The sequence below is a fragment of the Aethalodelphis obliquidens genome, unplaced genomic scaffold (assembly GCF_003676395.1).
Source record: "Aethalodelphis obliquidens isolate GAN/ISIS:26980383/991018 unplaced genomic scaffold, ASM367639v1 scaffold8, whole genome shotgun sequence".
In the NCBI taxonomy this organism is placed as follows: Eukaryota; Metazoa; Chordata; class Mammalia; order Artiodactyla; family Delphinidae; genus Aethalodelphis; species Aethalodelphis obliquidens.
In genome coordinates this window covers 52604122-52618721 of record NW_020837952.1, presented here as the reverse complement: position 1 = coordinate 52618721, position 14600 = coordinate 52604122, and the positions used below count along the sequence as shown (strand labels likewise).

At 41.5% G+C, this 14600-nt stretch overlaps 1 protein-coding gene and 1 long non-coding RNA gene across 7 annotated transcripts in view; one reads left to right on the top strand and one right to left on the bottom strand.

The window, feature by feature from the left end:
- Nucleotides 1-3661, bottom strand: part of HMGXB4 (HMG-box containing 4) — a 31659-nt gene extending 27998 nt beyond the window's left edge. For 2 of the 5 annotated variants that reach the window (XM_027107485.1, XM_027107486.1), the window contains exon 1: nt 3593-3661. The gene's annotated coding sequence lies outside the window, so the exon portion shown is untranslated. The remainder of the gene's footprint in view (nt 1-3592) is intronic. The other 3 variants (XM_027107481.1, XM_027107483.1, XM_027107484.1) reach the window with 2 other exon arrangements.
- A 104-nt stretch (nt 3662-3765) lies between these two features.
- Nucleotides 3766-14600, top strand: part of LOC113620969 (uncharacterized) — a 123715-nt gene continuing 112880 nt past the window's right edge. For both annotated transcript variants that reach the window (XR_003432993.1, XR_003432994.1), the window contains exon 1: nt 3766-3875. This is a non-coding gene — a long non-coding RNA (uncharacterized LOC113620969). The remainder of the gene's footprint in view (nt 3876-14600) is intronic.

The window sequence follows — 14600 nt, the reverse complement described above, 5'->3', positions numbered from 1 at the left end:
AATATATTGAAAATGTCCTCATTCAGTTAGTGAAATGCTTAAAAGTTGATCTGACTGGTTATTTACTTAAATTTTATTTTACCTTCACCACTATAGTGGGGTTTAGAAATGCTGAAGGACACTTCAATGAGACATTGCCAGTCCCTTCAGGAAGGTATGGGTAATAGTGAAGTATGTAACTTATGGAAAAGAAAAGATGAATTAACAAGGGAAAATTTCATAAGAGTTACATTTAAAATAAACCAAAAGAAAAAAGGCCTATTTGCACAAGTCAGATAAGATACAATGCACAGATAATGCCTAAGTTGAAAACAGAAAGAGAAGTATTACCACGAATGATTTACAAGTCAGATTCAGAAACATAAAAAAGCATTTCTCCACTTCCCTAAGAAGTGGAATGAATGAACTTGGCCAAGGTAAGAGTGAAGAAATGAACTGGGTTATTTTACAGGTAACTGGAGAACTATTTACTCAAAGGGCTTTTCACAGGAAATGAAGGTGATATGAGGTCAGGTCTCATGTAGAAACTACGAGGAGGCAAGATACTTAATATAGCCAGTTTTTCATGTTCCAGCATTAGGCATTAAACTTTCTCAAATAGAAATTACTGTCATCCCCTGTCCACCCAAGTGGTGTAACTCCACAAGGGGTTAGGGGAGGGGATCATCATAGGGAATTATATCCATTCACTTAAAAATAGTACATCCACTCACTGGCACTAAAGTAGTGAGCTTATTAGAAGAGTATATGGATCCCATTAATCTTCATAGGCCGATAATGCCAAGAAATACCACATTTGAGACCTCAGCTTAAATGTTTTTCATGATAAATGGAGTTTGGCAAAGAACGTTTGAGAAATAATGGGCAAAAAATCTTAAATATTCAACATCATCAGTGTGTCCACCAATCTGCTGTCAACAACAAAATGCTCTTCTGTATGACGCAAAGGCAGGTCCTGAGACTTATAACCAGGCCTTCCCTTTGGTAACATCAAAACTAACATACAACAGAGCTGAACAACGAACAGTGAGAATAGGAGTTAAGTACCTCTGAAGACAGTATGAGAAAGAAAACAATGATGTCACTGGACTGTGAAAAAGTGCTCATGGTCTCATAACTGACTGCTTTGAAAAACAGCCAGTGCATGAAATAATTGTAAAAGGGAACAGAAAATTAGGAGCTGATCCTCAGAGGCACAGGGCAGCACAGAAAACATGTGCTGGCTGTCAGCATTATGTATTAGAATTAGGCCCGCTACTATTCAATTTTTACAAAGACATGGAAGAGCACTTTATAACTACAAGATTAAATAACCGATAGTAAAAAACGAACAGGGCCTGAAGGCAAGTCTAATTCAATAAAGAACTGGGACAGCCAAGAGCTTAAAAAACTAAGTTTAGACACAATGGACTCTCTCACTCACAGCCTGGGCAGACTGATAGACCCTGAACTTCTGGGTTCTTTAAAATCAGGATATTATTGCAGCCCAGAGGTTAGTTTTGGTTGCTGACTCATAGAAGAAAGATGAAACCAGATAAAGAAGTCTCAAGCAACAGTGTGGAAGAAAGGCAGAGTTAGGGCAACATTTATATAAGATCAGACGACTCCTGTGATATTCTTTCCAGGTCTTGAATGTTATCCACGATAAATTCAGAGTCCAGGGTTAGGCAGCAGATTGTCAGGATTAATGAAAATGAAAAATATTAGGTTTGATATTCACATTAGAAAACAGAAGCCGTAATTACATTAAATGTTGGCAAGTGTAAAACAGGTGTTAAAGCTCATTCTCCCGAATTCCACCAATTTTGGAGTTTACAGAATCCAATGTTGTCAACTTCAAGAGGCAGGGATAATTTTACAATTATGTTCCTCTCAGTGGGCTAAAAAATGACAACAGAAGTAAAAGTTCATTACTTAAAGCTGTTTATGGAAGTAAGAAATATGCCGTCATAAAAAATGTGTACTTTTGAAAGGTGCAACTTATCAAATGGCTCTTGTGGGACTTTTCTTCAGGAGATGAAAAAGGAGGCAGAGCTGCTCTTCCACTCGTAGGTAAGTACATGCGTGATGTTCAGGCTTTGCTTTTAGAATTATCAAAGGAATCAGGGAAAAACTGAAAATCACCAGACACAGTACTTTGTTATTTTGAAGGTCCAAATTACAAATACTGAAAAAAAAAAAAGTTTCAGAAGGTGATTTTTTGAGGTCATCTGAGCCCCAGCAATCACTAACAAGCCTCTTCATCCCAAAATGTAAGTGTGTATTGAAAAAGACAAAGTAAACCTCGGAAACGGGGCGGTAAGCAAAATCCTGAGACCCAGGTCCAGTCCAGGAGGACAGCCTTGCTCAAGATTCCGTGTTCTCTTCTTCCAGCACTTCTTTCAGGAACTCAAATTGCCAGGGCAGGAAAAGGAAGATGCACATCCAGCAGTTGCCAGTTTCTGAATTGTTGTCGTTGTTGTTACTTCTAGGATAGGAGCAGGGGATGTCTTCTCATTTTCGTCGAGATCGCCTCCAATCTCAGAACCCAGCGACTCCGAATTCTTGCCACTCCCTTCTCCACGAACCTACCTATGCAGCACTCACAGCCCCTGCCAGCTCTGGGAACTGCAGAGATCCCGACAGCCTGGGATGGGGACTGAATCCTCACTGTAGTGCAATTGAGCGGAACCACGACGACCTCACAGAGCGGCTGACAACACACATTCCCAAAAATCCAGCGGTACAAATTTTGACAAGCCTTGTCCAATCAACGGGCTCTAGTTTGGATTCGGTTTTTTTATTTATTCTGCTATGGGGGAATATAGTCAGCCATCAGGAGGCAGGGAGATAAATGGTTCTCTTCTGCCCGACAGAAAATAAAGTAATATCTACAAGTACCAGCTTTGGGGGGAAATGGGCCTGGATGGAGAAAAACCCACTCGGAAGGTATGTTCAAACTGGGTCGCACGCAAAGAGTACACACCACACCGGGTTATTGCTACAAAGAGCCCCAAGGACCACCGTCTTTGTGGTCCCCACGGCAAACCAACAGGATTCTCCCGGCAGTTCTGCAGCAACAGCTAGTTCAATAAAGCTGTGCGAAGGTGCGAAGAGGAAAAGAGGAAAGCTCCTTGCATCCTCTCCTGCCAGCCGCGGCCCCGGCCCTCCCATCACCCGGCCCCCTCGCCCCTTGACAGCCCAGGGACCCTGCGTCCCGGGTCCTGAGCCAGGCGGCCCCACTCGGGTTCCCGCGTCCCGGCGGCTCCCGGCGCCCCCGAGGGCGGAGACTGCCGGGCAGGGGGAGGGGCGGCCTCGGCCCGCGGGCCCCCGGGGCGGCCGCACGCCCCCTCCCGGCCCGCACTTTCCCGCCTTCCCCATTTGAACAGCTCCCGCCCGCCTTCCTCCTTCGACCCGCTCCAGCCCCTTCCCGGGGGCGGACTGCGGCCGCTACTCCAGTCCCCGGCTCGGCCCCTGGGCTAGGCCGCGACGGGCCCCGGGCGCCCTCAGGGCGGTGTCGCGGCCCGAGGCGGCGGGTGGTGGCGGGGCGGGGCCACTGCCGCCTGGGGGTGGGGGCCCAGCTCGGCCTCGTGGGGGCTCCGCTCGCCGCTACCTTCACTAGGCTCGCTCGGATCCCGCCTCAGCGCCGCCGACCGCCGCCATCTTGGAGAAGGAGAGAAAAGCGCGAGCGGCCAGGGAGCCTCAGTCGAGCCCAGAGCGCAGACTCCGCTTGGGAAGGGGAATCCCGTTGGTGCAAGAGTGCCGAGCGCATCGAATGAGACGCTGAGCTTGCTGAGCTCCGGAGCTGTCCTGTGGTGAGAATTTGCTCTGTGCCGGGCTTGGGCTAGAAGTTTTACGAACACGATAGCATTTGATTCTCACTGCATCCCTGTGAGGTAGGTTTTGTCACATTTTACAGGTGAGAAACAGGCCCAGAGGGAGGGGTTAAATGATTTGCCCAAGCATACACAGGTAGTTGGAATGGGAGATAGATACTACTCCCAAGTCTTCTGAGTCTCAGTGAAGTGCTCTCTCCAAAAAACTTTGCTATTTCCTTCAAGATATTTTTATACAGTAATTCCTGTCTTTGCAAAACCTAGACCATGCAGATTAATAGCAGTGGTGCCTGTCTGGAATTTAGCGTCTACATTTGGGTGTTTGGCATATTTAGGGTGGCAGAATATATCTTTATAACAAGGCACTGTAAAATAATTTGCATGGCACATCATCTGCATTTCTCCCCATAAATTATTTGCATTTAAAAGTTAGAAACAGTCTTCAGAGAAATGAAGAGATGCTACACACAGGAGAGAAATTTTTTTTTTCTGTTTTGCTCTGGAAAATTTAGGCCAATGGGTAGAAGTCACAGTGTGCAGATCTTGGTTCAATATGAAGACGAATTAATTTTTCCAGAGCAGTTCAATTACGTTGGGCTACTTTTTAAGGTAGTGATCTCCCTGTCACCAGAGGAGTCCAAGCAGAAGCTAGTGTCCTAGTTTCTGTAGAGCAGAGAGGTTACAGATATAGAATGGCTTCTAGAGTTGTGAAACCCATGAGACTCTACGCAAAATTATGTGTTTGTGCACATGTGTACTTTTCTGGGGTTTTGACCCCATCAAAGATTAAGAACGTCTTAACTAGTGGGCTTTCCATTCCAGAACTGACTCTTGGTTCAGTGACGTTTTCTTGAGACAGAGTTGTTGAATAAATTCCCAAAAGGTAAACACAAATAATAAAAAACTAGCATCATGACCTTCTCCTCAGCCCCTATCCTGCTCACCAAAAAGACTGGCAATGAGTTTCACCAAAAGGTATGGGATGGCCCTTCTGGAACACCTTGCCTGACATTAGGCTTCTCAGCTAGGTATTTAAGAACCTCAAGAATGTATTTTCCTCTTGTTCTTTAGTACTGGTCAGGATGTTCTTAGTTGTATGTGACAGAAACCCAATTCAAAATAGTTGACCAGAAAAGGAGAATTTATTGGCTGGCATTATTGAAATGCCCAGTACCTTCAGGTGTGGTTGGATCCAGGGAGGGACTCAAGTTTGTCTCTTGACATCTCTCTTTGGTGCTTTCTTCTGAGTTGGCTTTATTCTTAGGCTCCAGGTGGTGACGGCGACAGCTCCAGGCTTTATCGTCTTAATTGCTAGCAATGTTCTTGGAGAGGAAGTTTCTTTTTCCCATTTGTTTTGGTAGATATCATGGGATTGACTCTTCTTTCCTGAATTGGATCATGTGTCCAAACAGAAAGCAATTGGTATGAGCAAAGGTGTGGGGTATGCTGATTGGCTAAATTAGGTCACATCCTTACCCCAAAAGTAGGTCAGGCAGAACCTAAAGGAAAGTCAGAGGTTATTGTCAGAAGGGTAAATGGGTGCTAGGTAGGCAAAAACCATAGCTGTTCGCCTAACTGTACTACTAGCTTGGACCTGAATGCCTCATGAGTCCTATTTGTCCCATTCCTTCTTTTATCTCACCTGAGGATGGGCATATCAAGTTATTGCTCATCGTCACCTCCTGTAGACTGGAAGTTGGATCGCTCCTCTGTCTGTTCTCTCTGTTAACTTGGTCTTAGTCTTACATCACTGCATGTGCATTCATTCATTCATTCAACAAATATTTATTGAAAACACAGCATGTGTCAGGCACTGTCCTAGATGTTGGGCATAGAACAGGGAACAAAGCTGAGAGTCTTTGACCCCTTAGAGCTTACATTCTAGTTGGCTTGGAGGGCAGAACATAAAAAAATAGGTACCATGTTAGATGATGCTTAAAGGTAGAGAAAAGTACCTGGAATGGATACCAGGATGGGGTGGAGGTGGTAAGGATTGTCATTTAAAACAGTGATCAGGAGAAGCTTCTCTGATGAGTTGTACACTGGAGGCCATCTCATCCAGAAGTAGGTCAGTGTGGGAGCCCGGAGGTCATAGATCCTGGAATGGATGCTGATGGAAAAAGATTCTCTATTGAATATCCTATCATGGTTCTTTTGTTTCTGAAACTTGGAGAGAGAGAAACGAGGACCTGCTTGGTAGCCTGAGTTGGTCATGGTAGGCTTTGTGAGTGATAATGCCTTGTCCCATGATGAGTGGAGGATGGCATTTAAGATATGTGAAGACTGGGCACTCCCCGGGGCTGGTGCTGTTCTCTGGTCCACCTGACCCAAGTAAAACTGTCCAGTGCATGGCAGTAGCAGGTGGTGGCCCAACAAGTTGTGCTTCATTTGGACATTTTCTTCTTCAGACCATTTTTCTGTGCTTTGCCCTTTTCAGCTGGGTTTTAATCGGCTTCTTTGTGCTAGGCCTGACGGTCGATGCAGTGATGGGTTGTACATTAGTCAGGGCCCTTTGGGGAGTGACTTCTGGGAGTGATGGGACCTAATTAAAACTACCTAACGAGGCAACGGTTTTTTGGATAGGACACCAAAAGCACAAACAACAAAAGGGAGAATTGGTAAGTGGAACTACATCAAGTGAAAAAGTCTCTGCACAGAAAAAGAAATAATCAACAAAATGAAAAGGCAGTCAATGGAATGGGTGAAAATATTTGCAAATCATGTATCTGATAAGGGGTTAATATCCAAAATATATAAAGAGCCCATGCAACTCAACAGCAAAACCCCAAACAATCCAATTAAAAACTAGGCAGAGGAACTGCATAGACATTTTCCTAAAGAAGACATACAGATGGCCAAAGGGTACCCGAAAAGGTGCTCAACATCAGTACTTATTATGGAAATGGAAATCAAAACCACAATGAGAAACCGTATTCTGTTAGAATGGCATCATCAAAATGACAAGAAATAACAAGTGTTGGTGAGGATGTAGAGAAAAGGGAACCCTTGTGCACGGTTGGTGGAAATGTAAATTAGTACAGTCATGGTGGAAAACAGTATGAAGTTTCTTAAAAAAATTAAAAATAGAACTACCATATATGATCCAGGAATCTCTCTTCTGGGTATTTATCCAAAAAAGTGAAAAAGGATATCGAAGAGATAGTTGTACTGCCATGCTCATTGCAACATTATTCATAATAGCCAAGACATAGAGACAACCTAAGTGTCCATCAATGGGTGAGTGGATAAAGAAGTTGTGGTACATGTATACAATGGAATATTATTCAGCCATGAGAAGGAAGGAAATTCTGTCATTTGTGACAGCATGGATGGACCTTAAGGATATTATACTAAATGAAATGTCAGACAGAGAAAGACAAATACTGTATATCACTTATATGTGGAATCTGAAAAAGCCAAACTTACAGAAAAAGAGAGTAAAGTGGTGTTTACCAGAGGCTGTGGGGTATGGGAAAAGGGAAGGTTTTGATCAAAGGGTATAAACTTTCAGTTGTAAGATGAATAAATTCTGGAGACCTAGTGTACAGAATGGTGACTATAGTTAATAATAATGTACTGTGTACTTGAAATTTGCTAACAGAGTAGATTTCAAGTATACTCACTGCACATACATACAAATGATAACTATGGGAGGTGATGGATATATTAATTAGTTTGATCATTTCACAATGTATACATATACCAAAACATGTTGTACACCTTAAATTATAAAATTTTTTATTTGTCAAAAACAGAAGAGTCACGAACCTACAACTGTATATAGAGTTGTTCGTAGTATTTCCTTATTATTGTTTTGGTGTCTGCAGGGTCTGTAGTGATATCTCCTGTTTCAGTCCTGATAATGGTAATCTCTGTTCTCTTTCTCTCCCTCTCTACCCGCTTGTGCTCTCTCTCTGTAAATTTATTGATTTTTGTCTCATTGATTTTTTCTGTTGTTTTCCTGTTTTCAATTTTGTTGGTTTCTGCCCTTAACTTTATTATTTCTTTCTTTCTGTTGCTTTGGGCTTAATTTTTTCTTCCTTTCTAGGATCATTAGGTGGAAGCTTCAATTATCAGTTTGAGATATTCCTCTTTTTTTTTTTTTAGTTTTTAAAAAATTTATTTAAAAATGAAGTAACGTTGATTTATAACATTATATAAGTTTGATGTGTACAGCATTCATATTTCTACTTCTGTATACCCTACAACATGCTCACCACCAAAAATTCATTTTCCATTCATCACAATACAGTTGATCCACTTTATTCATTTCACCCTCCCCCCACCCCTTCCTCTTTGGTAACCACTACTCTGTTCCCTGTATCTATGTGTTCGTTTTTGTTTGGCTTGGTTTACTCATTTATTTTGTTTTTGTTTGTTTATTAGTTTTTTATATTCCTGTATGAGTGAAATCATGGTATTTGTCTTTCTCTGTCTGGCGTTTTTCACTTAGTGCAATACCCTCAAGGTTCATGCGTGTGTTGTCCCAAATGACAAGATTTCATATTTTTTATGGCTGTGTATTATTCTATTGTGTATATATGTGCCACATCTTCTTTATCCATTCATCTGTTGATGGGCACTTTGGTTGTTTCCATTATCTTGGCTATTGTAAATAATGCCATGATGAACATGGGGGTGTAGATATCTTTTTGGATTAGTGTTTTTGTATTCTTTGCATAAATACCCAGAAGTGGGATTGCTGGATCATATGGTAGTTCTATTCCTAATTTTTTAAGGAACCTCCATACCGTTCTCTATAGTGGCTGTACCAATTTGTATCCCACCAACAGTGTAAGAGGGTTCCCTTTTCTCCACATCCTTGCCAACACTTGTTATTTCTTGCCTTTTTGATAACAGCCATCCAAACAGGTGTGAGGTGATATCTCACTGTGGTTTTGACTTTCATTTCTCTGATGATTAGTGATGTTGAACATCTTTTAATGTACATGTTGGCAGTCTGTATGTCTTCTTTGGAAAGATGCCTATTCAGCTTCTCTGCCCACTTTTAAACTGGGTTGTATTTTTTTTTTTTTTTTTGCTGTTGAGTTGTATGAGTTCTTTATATATTTGAGATATTAGCCTCTTATTGGATATATCATTTGCAAATATCTTCTCCCATTTGGTTGGTTGTCTTTTCATTTTATTGATGGTTTCCTTTGCTGTACAGAAGCTTTTTAGTTTGATGTAATCTCAGTTGTTTGTTTTTGCTTTTGTTTTCCTTGCCTGAGGAGACATATCTAGAAGATACTGCTGAGACCAATGTCAAAGAGCATACTGCCTATGTTTTCTTCTCAGAGATTTATGGTTTCAGGTCTTATATTCAAGTCTTTAACCCATTTTGAAATAATTTGTGTATGGTGTGAGATAGTGGTCTATTTTCATTTTTTTGCACGTGGCCATCCAGTTTTCCCAGCACCATTTATTTATTTGTTTATGTAAATTTATTTATTTATTTATTTTTGCCTGCATTGGGTCTTTGTTGCTGCTTGCGGGCTTTCTCTAGTTGTGGTGAGAGGGGGCTACTCTTTGTTGTGGTGTGTGGGCTTCTCATTGCGGTGGCTTCTCTTGTTGCAGAGCATGGGCTCTAGACATGTGGGCTTCAGTAGTTGTGGCACACAGGCTCATTAGTTGTGGCACACGGGCTTAGTTGCTCCATGGCATGTGGGATCTTCCTGGACCAGGGATCGAACCTGTGTCCCCTGCATTGGCAGGTGGATTCTTAACCACTGCACCACCAGGGAAGTCCCCCAGCACCATTTATTGAAGAGACTATCCTTTCTCCATTGTATGTTCTTTGCTCCTTTGCTGTAAATTAATTGTCCATATATGTGTGGGTTTATTTCTGGGCTCTCAGTTCTTTTCCATTGATCTATACATCTATTTGTCTTGCAATACCATGCAGTTTTAATTACTATGTGTTTGTAATATAGTCTGCAATTGGGGAGTGTGATACCTCCAGTTTTGTTCTTTTTTTCCTCAAGAATAATTTGGCTATTTGGGGTCTTTTGTGGTTCCATATAAACTATATATCTTTTGTTCTTTTCCTGTGAAAAATGTCCTTGGGATTTTGATAGGGATTGCATTGAATCTGTAGATTGCTTTAGATAATAAGGACATTTTGACAACATTAATTCTTCCATTCCTTGAGCACAGAATATCTTTCCATTTATTTGTGTCTTCAGTTTCTTTTAACAATGTCTTATACAGTAAGTCTCCTACATACAAACCTTCAAGTTTCGAACTTTCAAAGATATGAATGTGTCACATGTCCAATCATGTAAGTTAGTTCACACGTCTGTCATACATTGTCATGTGCATGCATCCTCTACAAGTGGTTGCGCTTTTGTGTACTTTACAGTACTGTGTAGAGTACAGTAGTACAGTATCTTTATTTCAAGCACAGCATGTCTGGAAGCAAGTGTAAAAGCAGCAGCGATGTAGCTGGTACTGCTGTACTTTTCCAGGTTTGTCTTTTTATGTATTATTTGTGTGAAAAGTATTATAAACCCATTACAGTGCAGTACTATATAGCCAATTGTGTTAGTTGGGTACCTAGGCTAACTTTGAACAAATTGGACTTAAAAACGTACTCTCAGAACGGAACTTGTTTGTATGTAGGGGACTTACTGTAGTTTCCAATGTACAAGTCTTTCATCTCCTTGGTTAAATTTATTCCTAGGTGTTTTATTCTTCTTTATTGCAATTGTAAATGAGATTATTTTCTTAATTTCTATTTCTGCTAGCTCATTGTTAGTGTATAGAAATGCAACAGATTTTTGTATATTGATTTTGTATCCGGCAACTTCACTGTATTCGTTTATTTCTAATAGTATTTTGATGGAATCTGTATGGTTTTCTATATATAAAAATCATATCATCTGCAAATAATGACAGTTTTACTTCTTCCTTTCCCATTTGGATGCATTTTATTTCTTTTTCTTGCCTAATTGCTCTTGCTAGGACTTCTAATACTATGTTGAAGAAGAGTGGTGAGAGTGGGCATCCTTGTCTTGTTACTGATTTTAGAGGGATAGCTTTCAATTTTCACTATTGAGTATGATGTTAGCTGTGGGTTTGTCTTATATGGCTTTTATTATGTTGAGGTATGTCCCTTCTGTTCCTTTAGGTGTAAGGTTAGATTCTTTATTTGAGATTTTTGTTTCTTGAGGTAGGCCGGTATTACTATAAACTTCCCTCTTAGTACCATTTTTGCTGTATCCCATAGATTTTGGTATGTTGTATTTTCATTTTCCTTTGTCTTCAGGTACTTTTTGATTTCTTCGTTGACCCAATAGTTGTTCAGTAGCATGTTGTTCAGTCTCCACATATTTGTGATTTTTGCAGTTTTCTTCTAGTTTCATTTGATTGTGATCGGAGAATATGCTTGATACAATTTCAGCCTTCTTAAATTTCAGTCTTTAATTTCAGTCTTCTTAGCTTTACTGAGACTTGTTTTGTGTCCCAGCATATGGTCTATTCTTGAGAAAGTTCCATTTGCACTTGACAGAATATGTATGTTGCATTTGGTTGGAATATTCTGTACAAATCTATCAAATCCATCTGGTCTAATGTTTCATTTAAGGCCGCTATTTCCTTGTTGATTTTCTGTCTGGATGATCTATCTACTGATGTAAGCAGGGTGTTAAAGTCTCCTACTATTATTGTGTTGCTGTCAATTTCCCATTCAGGTCTGTTAATAATTGTTTTATATATTTTGGTGCTCCTATGTTTGGTGTATAGGTATTAATCACTATTATGTCTTCTTGATGAAGTGTCCCCTTTGTTATTATATACTGTCCATTTTTATCTCTTGTTACCTTTTTGGCTTGAAGTCTATTGTGTCTGATATGAGGATGGCCACACCTGCTTTCTTTTGGCTTGAAGTATTGGCTTGAAGTATTATCTTCCATCCCGTCACTTTTAGCCTATGTGCGTCTTTAGAGCTGAGGTATGTTTCCTGGAGGCAGCTTACAGTTGGGTCTTGTTTTTTTTTTTGTTTGCGGTACGCGGGCCTCTCACTGTTGTGGCCTCTTCCGTTGCGGAGCACAGGCTCCGGATGTGCAGGCTCAGCGGCCATGGCTCACGGGCCCAGCCGCTCCGCGGCATGTGGGATCTTCCCAGACCGGGGCACGAACCCGTGTCCCCTGCATCGGCAGGTGGACTCCCAACCACTGCGCCACCAGGGAAACCCTGGGTCTCGTTTTTTAATCCCTCCAGTCACTCTGTGTCTTTTTAAAATTTTATTTATTTATTTTGGCTGCGTTGGGGTGTTCACTGCTGCGCACGGGCTTTCTCTAGTTGTGGCAAGCAGGGGCTTCTCATTGTGATGGCTTCTCTTGTTGTGGAGCATGGGCTATAGGCTCATGGGCTTCAGTAGTTGCAACACACGGGCTCAGTAGTTGCAGCATGCAGGACCTAGCGCATGTGGGCTTCAGTAGTTGTGGTGCATGAGCTCAGTAGTTGTTGCGTGAGGGCTTACTAGTTGTGGCTTGCGGGCTCTAGAGCGCAGGCTTAGTAGTTGTGGTGCGTGGGCTTAGTTGCTCCATGGCATGTGGGATCTTCCTGGACCAGGGGTTGAACCCATGTCCCCAGCATTGGCAAATGGATTCTTAACCACTGGGCCACCAGGGAAGTCCCACTCTGTGTCTTTTGATTGATGAATTCAATCCATTTACATTTAAGGCGATTATGGATATATTAGGATTTGGTACTGCATTTTAAAAATTTAATTAATTTAATTTTTATTTTTGGCTGCGTTGGGTCTTTGTTGTGGTGTGCAGGCTTCTCATTGTGGTGGCTTCTTTTGTTGTGGAGCACGGTCTCTAGGAGCACCGGCTTCAGTAGTTGTGGTGCATGGGCTTAGTTGCTCCGTGGCATGTGGGATCTTCCCGGACCAGGAATTGAACCTGTGTCCCCTGCATTGGCAGGCGGATTCTTAACCACTGCGCCACCAGGGAAGTCCCAATACTGCCATTTTATTTTCTGTTTTCTGATTGCTCTATATGTCTATTGTTTCTTTTCCTTGTATTTCTGGCTGCCAGTTCGGTTTGGTGGTTTTCTATATTTTTCTGAATTTCCTTTTTTAAAAAATATGGCGTTTCTATGCTCCATGTTTATGTTTTGTGGTTACCCGGAGGCTTGTATAAAATGCCTCAAAGATAAAGTAGTCCTTTTTCTGTTGCTTGCATCTTATCTTCATTTAGTTTTATGTATTCTATCCTTTACCTCTTACCCTTTTATGTTTCTTTTGTCTTAAATGATCCCGTTTTATGTTGTGAGTTTGTTACCAAACTGAGATAGCTGTAGTTATTTTTCTGCCTTCTTCTTTTCTCCCTTTAACCTTTATGCTGTAATAGAGCATCATGTAAAAACCTATACAATCTGATAGAGAGTTGCAGTTTTCTGGTTCTGTCTGCTTATGACCTCGTTCAAAGTTTTGTGTATTTTGACTGCTTTTTTTCCTGGTAGAAAGCTCCTTTCAACATCTCTTAAAAGGCAGGTCTAGTGTTGATGAACTCCCTCAGCTTTCATTTGTCTGGGAAGGTCTTTATTTCTTGTTCATATATGAATGATTACTTTGCTGTATAGAATTTTTTTTTTTTTTTTGCGGTACGCGGGCCTCTCACTGTTGTGGCCTCTCCCGTTGCGGAGCACAGGCTCCGGACGCGCAGGCTCAGCGGCCATGGCTCACGGGCCCAGCCGCTCCGCGGCATGTGGGATCTTCCTGGACCGGGCCACGAACCTGCGTCCCCTGCATCGGCAGGCGGACTCTCAACCACTGCACCACCAGGGAAGCCCTGCTGTATAGAATTTTAAAAACAATTTTGGCCACACTGCACAGCTTGTGGGATCTCAGTTCTCTGATCAGGGATTGAACCCAGGCCACGGCAGTGAAAGTGCTGAATCCTAACCACTAGACCACCAGGCAACTCCCCTAGAATATTCTTGGGTGAAAATTTTTAATCTTTCAGTATTTTGAGAATGTCATTTTACTCCCTCTTGGCCTGTAGGGTTTCTGTTAAGAAATCTGCTGATAGCTTAATTGGAGTTCCTTTGTAGATTACCATCCTTTTCCCCCAGCTGCCTTTAAAATTCTTTCTTTGTTACTGACTTTTGGCAATTTTAATATTATGTGTCTTGGAGAAGGTCTTTTTGCATTAAGGTAATTAGGTGTTCTCTTAGCTTCATGGACTTATATATCCAGTTTCTTCCCCAGGTTTGGGAAGTTCTCAGCTATTATTTCTTTAAATAATCTGTCTGCTCCCTTTTCCTTCTCTTCTCCTTCTGGGATACTCATTATTCTAATGCTGCCCTTCCTAAAAGAGTTGAATAGCTCTTGTAGGATTTCCTCATTTTAAAAATGTCTTGTTTACCTTTTCTCTTGTATCATTTTTAGATTTCTGTCTTTGAGCTCACTAATTCTTTTTTTCGATATAGTCTGCTGTATTTCCAATGCTTTTTAATGCATTCTTTATCTCGTTTATTGTGTCCACCAGCTCCAGAATTTCTGTTTGGTTCTTTTTTAGAATTTCAATCTCTTTGGTAAAATATCCTTTTTGTTCATTAATTTTATTCGTGAGCTCATTAAACTGCCTTCCTGTGTTTTCTTGCATCTTGTTGAGTTTCTCCATGACAGCTGTTTTGAATTCTCTATCCATTAGATTGCAATATTTTGTGACTTTTAGTTTGGCTTCTGGAGAATTGTCACTTTCTTTTCGTGTAGTGTTACTGTGGCTTGTGTACGGCCCCGGGCGTCCCCGGGAGTCCCGACCAGCAGGACAA